Genomic DNA, 12,969 nt, shown 5'->3' with positions numbered 1-12,969 from the left:
ATTTCTCTAGAACATCAGAGTAGTTTCGTTTCTACTCATAGTCGACGGAGAGGGCGTAACCTTGACCGCGCTAAAGTGATACCCTCTCCCCTTCGCTCTCGCGCCGGCGTCTTCGCATCGCAAGAAGGACCCAGAATCTTCTCGAAGGCGGTTTCCGCGCTCGACCAATCGAGTCGCGTGCCGGGTGTGAGATGAAGGAAATTGTGCAGTTGATACTGCGTGTATGTGCGCGCCTGCCTTGGCGCGAAGAAGGAACAGACGCGGACCGCGTCTATAAATGAGGGGTTGTAACCGCTGTCTGTTAGCCCGAGCCGCCGTTTAAGCTTCCGAGAAGCGCGCCCGCTCGACAACCGGGAGAACACCACTCGCCCAGACACGGACCAGCGAGGCAACGTTCGCCAGTCTGCGGATCAACCCCGTCATGCTCTTCAGGTCGTCGTCGGTCTGTCGCAGTGCCCGGTGAACAAATTATGTTTAGTTTGTCTCTCTCTGTGCACTTTAGGTGCAAAGATTCTGTTGAATTGTGATCTCTCTCAGGTGTCAATTTGCACGAGTTGCATTGTATTTGTAAATCACTTCGTATATGCTCGTGCGGGTAATTGTGAAGTCCTCTGTATTGTCGCTTTGCTGTATAAACTTTGTTTTGTTTGTGAACCTTTGGCTCCGACCCATTCTCTGGCTTGCGACCGGCGAAAGCTGGGCACCAAACGACCAACCCTCTTGTCACATGGTGGCTGGTCTCCGGCTGAGCTTGCCACGCTGAGTCGAGGGCATTTCCTTTGTGACCAAGACCACTACCCCCACACGCTCTAAGGGTGTCTGGGAGTGCACACTAAAGTGCGGGAAGTGGTGACCCCGAGTAGTGCCGGTATCTTTTTCAGACCATTGTTTGGTTCAATGCTGCATAGAACCGTTACGAAGGGGAATGATTTTTCATAGGAAATCGGAAGTTAAATGACCAGCTACGTCAGGACGAATCTTATAATCAAACTGTAACACAAGAAATAGCAAAAATAGAACCAAGTAGAAACATGAGGATTTGGCAGCAGTGGGAGCTCACTAAGAACTTAAAATTAAAAGCATTAGAAAGAGCCAGCTGTATAGGTCATGAAGAGAAGCAAAGGAAACAGAGCTAAGGGCTCTGCTTCATAAAATGCTAAAACAGGAATGCCGAGAGCCTGGGAATGGATAGAAGACATAAGAAAAACAAACAAGAGATAGAGCTAATCGAAGAAGAACGTTATCGGGGAGCGCAGGTGAGGACAAGGGCAGAAGACACAGCTGCAGGGGAAGCGCAACGAAACAAGCGCTTGGTTTAGAAATACATGCGGAAAATAATTAACATTAACGAAACAAAATGGGGAGAGGTCTTAACCGCAGACATCAACCATATCAAGGAACCTTTTTCGAGCATTACCAGGTGCTCTTCGCATCGCATCCGGTGGATGCTGTCAGATTTAAGGACGTGTTTCTGGCCGAGACACCACGTCTCGACGACAAAACAAAAGACAGATCACAGCAGGACATAACTGAAGGGAAAGTGGAGCACGCAATAGATAGTTTAAACCTCGTTAAATCGCCTGGACCAGACGGGTTGAGCGCGGGGTTTTATAAAAAAATTCAAGCATGAGATTACCCCGGTCTTGAATGCAATCTTTAATGAAGCCTTTAAAGTAAAGCGCACTGCCACCTTCCTATGGGTCGTCCCACACTGTGCTGATTCCCAAAACAGGCGACATAGACAAATTACGACTGGTTACATCATGCCGACCTATAGCACTGACTAACTTTGAGTATAAAATTTTTATGAAGGTATTGGGGCGAAGGTTGCAGACCATGATTCATGACGTAGTTGGTCCCCCCCCCCCCCCAGACCTGTGGTATTAAAAGCCGGTCGATTTTTTCCAACATCCACAAGGCGCGCAATGTCTTGGAATGCTATGGTGACAATAATGGTCGCGTGGTCATTCTCCAGATTGATCTAGAAAAACATTTGACTGCGTCGACAATGAACTTTTGTTTGCCGTATTGGACCACGTGAATTTAGGTTCTGTTAACTGCGAGGGCGTCGCCCTGGCGTACCGGAACTGCACGGCGAGATTGATCGTTAACAAGAGTTTGGGGCCCCCATTAGCTTGCAGCGTTCGGCGCGCCATGGCTGCCCCCTCAGCCCTCTTTTAGCTTGTGTTTATATTGAAACCTTTGTTTGAAAATGCTCAAAACCAGCAGCATTAATGGGTTTAGATTGCAAGCTGCCGAAGTTAAGCTCTTGGCCTACGCAGAAGGTATCGCTGTGTTTGCAGTTGATGAGGCAAGCATAAGTGATGCAGTTAAAGGTGTGCGCGAATTCAGCCAAGTCACCGGGAGCGGGGTTAATTGGTCGAAGTGTGTCGGGCTTTGGCATGAAAGGTGGCCAACTACGCCTGTACGATTCGCCAGTGCGCCTTGGACGACGACACCAGATAAGTACATGGACGAATTCCGCTGGATGCTTACCGTGACAGTGAACCGGAAAGGGCAGGTCAAAGAGATACGAGACAGAGCGGAGAATGGAAATGGACCAGCGATTTATTCCAGATCCACTGTTTGCAACTTGTTCTTTATCAGCATGCTCTGGTACGTAATGCAGGTGTTGCAATGTTCACAAGGGTGGAATGTTGGGCGAGTCGGTATTGATCCATGAGAAAAGGAGCACGAAAACAAGACGACGGACGAAGACAGAACACAAAGCACGAGCGCTAACTTCCGAGTAAAGGAAAAACAAAAAACCTTGTCTTCCGGGACTTGAGCCATTTCTGGATAAATGCTCTGTCGTTGCCAGAAGCAGAGATAAATTGACAAGAGAAATCCTTGAAGCTACACAGATAGCTACTTTGCGTGATCTGTGTGTCAGCGAGCCTTCTATATATTTATAGAAACGTGAATTGAGATTCCTAGGTTTGCAACAAGCTTTATCTTCTTATGCCTTTTTTCCTGTGAATTTTTTCCTTAGAATTTTTTTCCGCTTCCCAGCCTTGGCGCATGCGCTTGGTAGTTAGGCTCAAGTCCCGGTCGACGCGGTTTTGTGTTTTTCCTTTAGTCGGAAGTTAGCGCTCGTGCTGTGTGTTCTGTCTTCGTCCGTCGTCTTGTTTTCGCGCTCCTTTTCTCATGGTGCAATGTTCACGGTCGATCATTCGAAAGCTGCACAGGATTTTTGCCGTCTTTATCTCGTCGTCTCAATGGGAGCACTGTAGCCGGACCATGTTGTTCCGGCTGGTACAAGATGGACGGTTGGACGGGGCCATCTGTTTTTCCGACAGCTAGTCAGTCGTTTCTTGTTTTTTCGGGACACAATGGACCCGTTCTTGCGCACCGTATGCCAAGTTAGACTGCGGCGCCTGCTTCCGGACTACGCGGTCGCAACTAAGGAGGTTTCTGGTGGGATCAGGGGTTTTTACCGAGAAATTCTCTGATTCCTTAGGTAGAAACTGTTCGTATTCTTGGTCTTCTCCTCCATACATCTGGGACTGGCACCCCGTGGCTGACAGCCACCCGTAAATCGGCTCAAGCTACTCTAGGTCTGATTCGTCGAATAGCTATGCGCTCTGGTGGCGCACGTGCTCATACGGCCCGCCAGCTTGTGCTCTCTATCCTTCAGCCACGGATAGTATATCAGGCTCAATTTCAACGTCTCACCCGCAGACAGTGGGACTCCCTTGAAGCTATCAATCGTGAGGCTATGCGCGTCATAACATATCTGCCTCGTTTAACACCCATACCTGTGCTACAGGAGTTCGCCCAACTTAATACACTCAGTGAAATCGTCGACCAACAAGTGGCAAATAGAGCTCGAAAACAGTCTCTCAAACTTCATCGTTTAAAGACACTTCCACCGTGGTCCTATTGCCAGCTCACTGACAATCGCCCCACTGTTTCCCCGTCGGTATCAGCAGCGTATCTGCCTGAAGGGTGCATATTATACACGGACGCATCTCATTCTGCAGAGAGGGGAGTTACTGCTGTGTATAGTCCATCTCATCCGCATCTCAACTCTCGCGCGACGTATCTGCGGATACGTGCACTCCCCTGGCATTGGAACTTCAAGTCATTTACAATGCCATTGCTTCCCTTCCGCTTGTTCCAACATTCAATACAGTTCACATTTACACCGACTCCCGCGCCGCCCTTAAACAGCTGAAGGCTGTTCGACGAACGTTCCAGATTTCACAATCTATTCATGTGCTCTGCGCAAAGTATCCATGTCCTGTGCGCATACACTGGATTCGCGGCCATGCCCAGGATCCACATAACATTCAAGCAGATGCTATGACTCATCTTCGTACATTAGACGATCCGCCACCTTCCCCTCTTCCCCCAGATCCGTTCCTGTCTCACGTTTCCGATTCCGAAGTCCTGCGCCAGCGAACACGCGCTCTAATTCCTCCGTGTTCGCACCCTCTCCCCCGTAGTCTTACTCGGCAGGAGGAGGTATCCGTGCGCCGGATTCGGGCAGGGGCGGCTCTGACACCATCTGTCCGTCATCGGTGGCGTGCCAATGATCTGCCACTACCTGACAGGTGCCCTCACTGTGGCGCTGCACCGGACATATGTGATGTGCGGCACCTGTTGTGGACGTGCCCAGCGACGGCTGCTATCAGAAAACGGCTCCTCAGGGAGGTGGGCCTGCGGTGGAACCGCGAAAGTGACTTCGTGAAGTGGACAATGGACAACCGTTTAATAACAACCTCTGCGACTACCTCAGCGCAACGGTTCTTCACTCCTTCTTCTAACTTTCAATCCCGTGCATTCCTTCCCCCCTTTCCTTTTTCAACTTATGCCTCATGGCACACTTCTCGAATAAAAAAAAAAAAACAAAGGCGCAATGCCTTGCGCTCCAACAGCAGAAGAGGACGACGTTTGTAGGCAGGAGCTCCTGAGAATAAAACACACCCGAACTAAAAAATTGCGCGGACGTACATTTTATAAATCATCAGAAGTGTATGCCTTCTCATGCCTGACCTAGCACTACAAACTCTGCGTAGGATGTCAATGGCCCGAGCTCCTTTTGCAGAAACTTGCTCAATGTGTGGCCGCCAGGATAGAGTAGAGTCGTATATTACTCCGAGATACTTCACCGTCTGAACTTGAGGTATTATGTTATTTCTATAGACCAGGCACATATTTACAGGAACAGAAACCGGAAATACTAATAATGCGCATTCCTTCACATTAAGGGACAGATGAATTCTTCCTAACCAGTTGTCAAGCACAATGAGGTAACTTTACAGGGTTCGATAAAGAGTGTGAATGTCACCTGCTGATGTAAAAAATGCATTATCGTCGGTGTACACCTACGTTTTCACATTTTGAATGCATGGAATTGAGCTTAGAAAAATGTTGAAAAGAACAGGTGAAAGAACTGATTCTTGTGGTACACTTCTTGCCTGTGGAAACCTCCTTGTGGAACCACCATTTCGGCAGCAGTAAAATTCTCTATTTTCCAAAAAAAAACAGAAATCCAGGCTACAAAATACCTTGGGAAGTTCAGTTCCTGTAATCTTAGAAACAGAGTCGAGTGCTCAACGCTGTCGTATGCTTTACTGACATCCAAGGTGACAAGCGCAGCAAACTGGTTCCTATTGCGAGCTATTTGAATACGACTCTCTAGGTCAGTATGAGCACACCAAATAGAACAACCCGGCTTGAAACCAAGTTGACATGGATTCAAGATGGTATTTTCCGAAATGAATAACATGACACGGTTGAGAAGGGCCCTTTCCACCAATTTCACTAGGTTCGATGTTAATGAAATTGGGCGTATGTTGTCTAAAGTTAAGCCCTCCCCTTGCTTTTTAAGCAATGGAACTACTTCAGCAAGACGCCACTCATGAGGTATCCAAGGACCTTTAATAAAATGGCTAACTAGAGTCAACAGGTCTGCAGCAGATTCATTGAACAAAATTTTGATCATAGATGAAGTGACCTTATCGGGGCCAGGAGCCGCTGGGCATAAGCGCAGAACAGTATGCGACAGCTCAGGCATAGAGACCTCAGTGAAATCACTTGAGGTGCATGTGAATATATCAGGAGAAGGTAGAACAGAATTAAAGCGAAGCTCTAGGCCACACGCAATATCCTCTAAGGGCTTTGCGATGTCAGCAGGGGACTGAACAAGGGATTCAATGTTGGCAGCCGGTAGAATCACCTTGTTGCGCCTCATGAAATTAAACAAAGCTCGTTTATTTCCCGATTGCGAAAGGAAGTCATGATGATTTGTATTATACTCCTCTTTTGCATGGGCGACACTGTGCCTAAATGTTGCTGCAACATACTTATATTCCAACCACTTTTTTGGGCATTCATTGATGAGAAGTTTTTTCGAAGCTGCTTTCCGTCGTCAATATGCACGCGTGCACTCAGCATTCCACCAATTGTTCGCGATTGCACCCTTGCTTCCCTTAAACAAAAATTCAGACTTTTGCCTTGTGTGGTCCAGTACTGAACACAGATGTGCAGCCTTGCTTTCGGCACTTGTCTGAGCGCAAGGGCGTGAAGTGATTTGGAGGGCTGATTTCAGCGTGTCTTTAAAGCAACTGTAATTTTATAACGTGCGCTGATGTCGCTCAGCAAAAGGTTATTTACACGCAAACCTGAAACTAATCGGTAGATGATCACTGTTTGTTGCACATTCAACAGGCGCCCAAGACATAACAGGGACTCCTTGGGAGGAAAAAGTTAAATACCAGGCAGAACGGCATTGACTCCGAATAAACGTCAGCAATCCGGAATTGTTGCAAATCAAGTTGTTGTCAGAAGCCCAATCAAATAGCCTAGAACCAAAGCAGTCTGTTTGAAACCCCCACGTCACATGGTGCGAATTGAAGTCTCCAAGTAATAGAACCTGAGATCGGCTACTAGACATGAGTGAGTCAAGGGGCCGAGAGTCACGCACACCAGACGGGAAATATGCGTTAGCTACCGTAAAGGGCTGTTGACCTGGGACACTGAGGTCAACAGCAAGGATTTCACATTCATTGTCCGCGTATTGGAAAGAAATGCATGCCCTGTGGCAAAACTTTGTAGAGATGAGCACTAACAACCCTCCCCCTCGTGATGACCGGTCAAGCCAGAACGGACGGTAATCCCTGAGATGATTATTGAAATTTGTAAGTAGCCATGTTTCCTGTAAAGCAACTAAATCTGGTAGAAGCTGATAGCATAGGCAATTTAAATCTGTTTAAGCTGAGAATAGATCGACAATTCCACTGAAGTACACTTAAGAACCCTATCTTGACGAGAGAGCCGCAGCCGCGATTGGCTTTTCTAGAATCCTGGTCTTAGCATTTTGACTTGCGTTACTTTTCTTTGTCTTTGACTGGAGGCAAGATGGACCTGCAATAATCAGAGGAGACCCACTTCGTTTCTGGGCGCGGAGATCCGACTCCATATCCACACAGTCCATAGAGGATTCGTCCATAACGCTGTTCGAAGGAGAAGCCTGAGTGGTCTTTTGTTGCTCACATTGTTTGTGGCCCTGTGGAGAGGAATCGATTACTACAGAAGGAGGAGTAGCTTCCGAAGCCAAAGAAAGCAAGAGCGGAGTGGTGGACACATGCAGAAGATTGGTCATCTCAGCAGCTATGACCTGCGAAATGCACGTGGATACGGTTTCTATAATGCGATCCATTGCATTTGCCACAGCTTTCCCAACTGCCGCTGTAATAGCCTGGGACAAAACTAGAATCCATTATGGGTGGGCATTTGGCGGCCACACTAGAGTAGCCAGAGGCGCACTCTTTGACTGCTGCAAAAACTTTTCTCCGCGTTCATCTACGCTTATCTATAAGCTCAAGCACCTGAACTTCTTGTGCTCGTACAGGACAGTCAGGCGAATCAGCTGGGTGAGCACCACTACACAAACAACATTTCTCTACCTGTTCAGGACATTCCTCTCTGCAATGACGTTCCGCACAGGCACAGCAGCGTAAGGCCGTTTTGCAGGCTTTGCCGCTGTGGCCAAATCGCCAGCAGTTTTTACACTGAAGGGGCCGAGAGTTAAACGCATCTACTCGAAAAACCAATGGCCACACCTTAATCTCTGACGGGCAAGATATTCCTCCAAATATGGCAATGACGGACTCCGTAGGAATTTTTAATCCATCAACCATCCTGCTGCATCGATGAACAGCAATCACTCCCGCTGGCGAGAGGCTCTCAAGCGTTTCCACGGGGCTCAATCGAGAGTCGACCCCTCGGACCAAGCCCTTGGAACATGCTAGATGAGGCGGAATGAATGCGCTCACCGGGTGGTTGGCGAAGGACGTACACTTTAGCAGGTCTTCAATGCAGTCTTTATCCGATGACCTGCACAAAATACCACCCCTGCCGAACTGCCGGACATCCTTAATGCGCATTTCATGCGCATTACGGATGTCCGGCAGTTCTGGCATTACGGATTACGGATGTCCAGCATTACGGATTTTGTAAATCATTAATAGTGCATCTCTTCGCATGCCAGACCGATGACTACTCAGCCTACGCAACATGCCCACGGCCCGAGCCCCCTTCACCGCGACATTGTCAATGTGGGGTCGCCAGGTGAGTTTCTCGTCATAAGTGACCCCTAGGTATTTTAGGGATTGAACCTGCGGTACTGGTTGTAAGTGGCAAGTGAGAAAGACCACTACAGGATTCTGTAGAGGGAAAACAAGGATGGCGCACTTGCTAACATTTAGATTCAGGTGTAAGCTGATCAACCAGTGCTCAAGTGTACTCAGATATGACTGCAACAGACCATGGAGTGAATTTATATCCGGCGCAGTCTCAAAAAGCGCAATGTCGTCCGCATACACGTAAGTGCGTACATGTTGATAGAGAGGACTTGAGCTAAAGAGAATATCAAAGAGCACAGGAGAAAGAACAGCTCCCTGCAGTACCCCTCCCGTTTGTTTATACCTCTCTGAATTAACACCATTTTAGACGCAAAAGAATTCTCTATTATATCCAAGCCACTATATAATCTGGAAACTGATGAGACTGTAGCATATTTATTAGGATGGACTGTTCTACACTGCCATAAGCTTTGGAGACGTCTAGCGTATCCAAAGCCGCGACCTGGCGTTGACGACGAGCAAGGAGAATTCTACTCTCAAGTCCAGCATGTGCATTCCATATCGAACACGGTGGCCAGAATGCGATTTGACACGGGCTGAGTATATTTTTGCTGTCCAAGAAGGCTGACACCCAAATTAGTAACACCCTTTCTATTAACTTTACCACGTTTGATGTTAAAGAAATTGGCCTAATATTATCCAATTCATAGCCTCCACCCTGATTTTTCAGTAAAGGAATCACCTTGGTCAGATTCCACCCAGGACGTATCCAAGCGTGTTTGATAGAGTAGTTTATGAGGTGCAATAAGGAGTCGGTAGACTCCTCATAGAGAATCTTGAGCATCTGTGCAGTGACACCATAAGGGCCAGGAGCAGCAGCTGGTAATCTCTGTACAACTTGCGAAAGCTGCGATAGATTAACTTGTGAGGCATTATTATTTGGCACCACTAACGCAAACAACATTGGTCGCAAAAGCGGTAGAGACGAAAACCGCTTTTGCAGGCCCGTGGCAATTAATTCAACCGCCTGGATAGCTTCTTTAGGTGACATAACTAACTACTGTAAATTACTAGAGGACGTGGGCAGTTTTCTAGACGGTAGAAAGCCGAATAGTGCACGTTGGTTGCCCGACTTCGAAAGATAATCGAAATGTTCTGAGTCATATTTTTCATTCGCACAAGAAACTGTGCGTTTAAAGGTGGCTGCAAAAAATTATAATCACTCCAGTTATTTGGGTATTAGTTATGAAGAAGCTTTTTTTCATGCTGCCTTCCTCCACCAGTGATCTTTTGTGCAGTCCGCATTCCTCCAGGTAGAAGAATTCCCTTTTGTTGGCCGCACCAGAAACTCCGACTTTTTACGGTATTCTTCTATAGCCAGACATACGCTTGCGGACTGGTGGGCCTCAGCGATGTTAGACGCCTTTTTTTTTTTCAGAGCGCAACGCCGTCTGAAATCTGTCATAATTTACATGTGACCGCAACTGAGAAGACGCCTGAGTTACACGACATATATCAAAATGAATAGGTATATTTGAAAAACGCCATATTTGAAAAACGAACAAATACTGTAAATATTTGCAGTATTTGTTGGTTTTTCAAATCTGCCGCCACACCACTTTATCGCTTTCTTTGCGACGCAAGACGCGACTAGATTTATCTCGATTGATCGCAGCCAGGCAGAGCTGATTCTACATTGTTCCGGAATGTTCTAGTAACTTTGCAGGCTTTATCTCAAAAGTTCGCTATCAGCTTTAAATTGAGCACGGCCGACAGCGGCGGGCATTCTGTTCGACGACCGCCGAGCACGCTTGTCACTTCGCCGCCGCCGAGTGATTCAGTGCATTTTGGGTGAACGTCAGCCCAATAAACAGTTTTCTTTTAGAAGACCCTTTCGTCCGTCTTCATCGCTGCTTCGAATGCCGTCGCCACTACGTGACAGTATGGTCACTTGAGGTGCCGCAGTCAACCATCGACCAATCCGTTACGCCAATTCCAGGACTAGTGAACGTGAGATCTAAAACAGATTGAGTGTGTGAGCGAAGATAAGTGGCCGATCCTGAATTTAAGCACATCAGGTTGTGATCAGAAACCCAGTCCCAAAGGCGCTTGCCGCATAGTTTAGTCCTAAAACCCCACGACACATGGTGAGAATTGAAGTCGCCAGCCACGAGAAATGGGCTTTTAAACTAAGCGAGTAACATGTCCAAAGGTCTAACATCCTGGGCTCCATTGGGGAAGTAACAATTTGCTATTGAATATGGAGAGCACCCAGTAAGTACAAAGTCTAGTGCCAAAATCTCACAGTCAGGAGACATTTGTTGAAAAGATACCATAGCCATGTGGCAAAATTTTGAATGGACTAAAGTTAGTAAACCCCCTCCTCTTGACTAGCGGTCTAGGCGAAATGAACAGTAATTTTTGATATGGAAATGTTTGTCAGTTGAAAGCCAGGTTTCTTTCAGAATTATGACATCCGCATTAAGCTGGGTAGAAATGCACTGTAAATCTGTGGAAGCTGAATGAATAGCGCGACAGTTCTACTGTAGAACTCGCAACGACGCTGTGGTTGCGAAAGAATAGCAGCAGCAACTGCCTGCCATAAAATGGTATCCTTGGGCTTGGTGCCAAGCTGTTCCTTCTTTGATTTGGGCTGGGTAAGTGGAGAAGACGACGAATGAGGCATGGGGGACCGGCTGCACTTGAGAACCCGCGCATCAGGTTCCATCATCTCGGAATCATAGATGATACCATCGTCACTCAAAGTACCTGAAGTAAGTACCGCGGAAGGGGCTGTAGTACGTTCCTGGGGCTGAAATGCTTCAGGAATTGTAGACCCGGTAGGAGTAGAGGGAATTGCTGTAGAGAAAGGGCCAAACCGGCCTGCGCAGCATGTGTAAGCTGAGTCGCTAGAACGTTTGTAAGGCACTCCGATACACTTGCGACAATCCTTTCTACCATTTTAGACATTGAAGCCTCCACAGCAGCCTTAATTGCCTGGGACAGCATCGAGTCTAACATGACTCGTTGACGAGCGGTCACACCTACACAACCGTGGGCCCATTCTATACACTGTGTAATGGCGTCACGGCGCGAACAGCGTTTTCTGTCAATTATCTCTAGAATTTGAATTTCCTGCGCTCGGTAGGGACCATTTGAGTAGTTTGCAGAGTGGGTCGCACCGCAAAGACAATACTTCACATTACGCTCAGTGCAGGTGTTCGTTGCATGACCATCCCCACAGTTGCAACACCGCAAGTTGGACTTGCAACCGCCGGCGCTATGGCCATAGCGCCAGCAGTGGTTGCACTGCAGAGGCCTAGATGACAAAGGGTCTACCCGAAAAATTAGAGGCCATGCCTTGATTTCAGAGGGGCGGGAAGTACCGACAAAGGTGGCAATTACAGATTCGGTAGGCACCCGCATGTTGTTTACATTCCGGCTACAGCGGTGCTCAGCAATAACAACTGCAGTAGACTGAAGCTCAAGAGTTTCTGCTGGAGACAGGGAAGAGTCCACGCCTCGAGCGATACCTATCGTGCAAGCCACATGTGAAGGATAAATGAACTTACCTGAAGCGAGGCAAAGGATGAGGCCTTTAGTAACTATCTGACACCGTCGAGGTGTGGCGATCTACACAGAATCCTGTCACGTCCAAACTGGCGTACCTCCGAGATTGACTCATAATGAGAAGTGGCTGACTGGAGAGCAGCCCGAACAGCTCCAGGGTTGGTCATCTTGATTGCACCGCCATCAGGAGGCACCAGCGCAACATGGATACTGCCGACGCCGCTGCGCAAAAAAGCTTCCAAAGGCAGGAGATCAAGTGATAGAGAAACCGACCAGGGGAGCTCCCCTGGCCGGGAGACTGGGTAGACATAGCCCGGGCTTACTGCCTTACCGCGTGCTTAAAGCCCACAAAACGAGAAGTCACCCGAAACTTAGCCGATCGTTCCCAGCAGAGCAGGTCCGAATCGAACACGTCCAGAACAGAACCACCGCCAAGCTATCTCCACTGTCTGCTGCTGCTTATTCCTGAATTTACTTGCTTGAATTCACATCAACGGAGACGCTGCTGGCCCTGAACCTTCACAACTCGTTCGAGGAACTCAAAGAAGCGCAACTAGAGTCACAACGAGACAGGCTCCAGCAGACGACCACTGGCAGAGCGCTCCTCATAAGACTGGGACATCAAGCAACGCTTAGAGCAGAGCCGAGAACAGCGAGTCTGCCTGATAATTTCCGCAGAACAAACAAAATAGGCTCGCTCCACAAAAAAATATGGATCCATATTTACACGCAGCTAGGCGAAATTCCCAAGCGAAATATGTAGAAAAATACTTGGCAGTCAAGGCGAACACAGTATACATGGACGCCG

The sequence above is a fragment of the Amblyomma americanum genome, chromosome 5 (genome assembly GCF_052857255.1).
Source record: "Amblyomma americanum isolate KBUSLIRL-KWMA chromosome 5, ASM5285725v1, whole genome shotgun sequence".
NCBI classification, from domain to species: domain Eukaryota; kingdom Metazoa; phylum Arthropoda; class Arachnida; order Ixodida; family Ixodidae; genus Amblyomma; species Amblyomma americanum.
The sequence above is the reverse complement of the archived record's forward strand: the minus strand, read 5'-3'. Positions refer to the sequence as shown.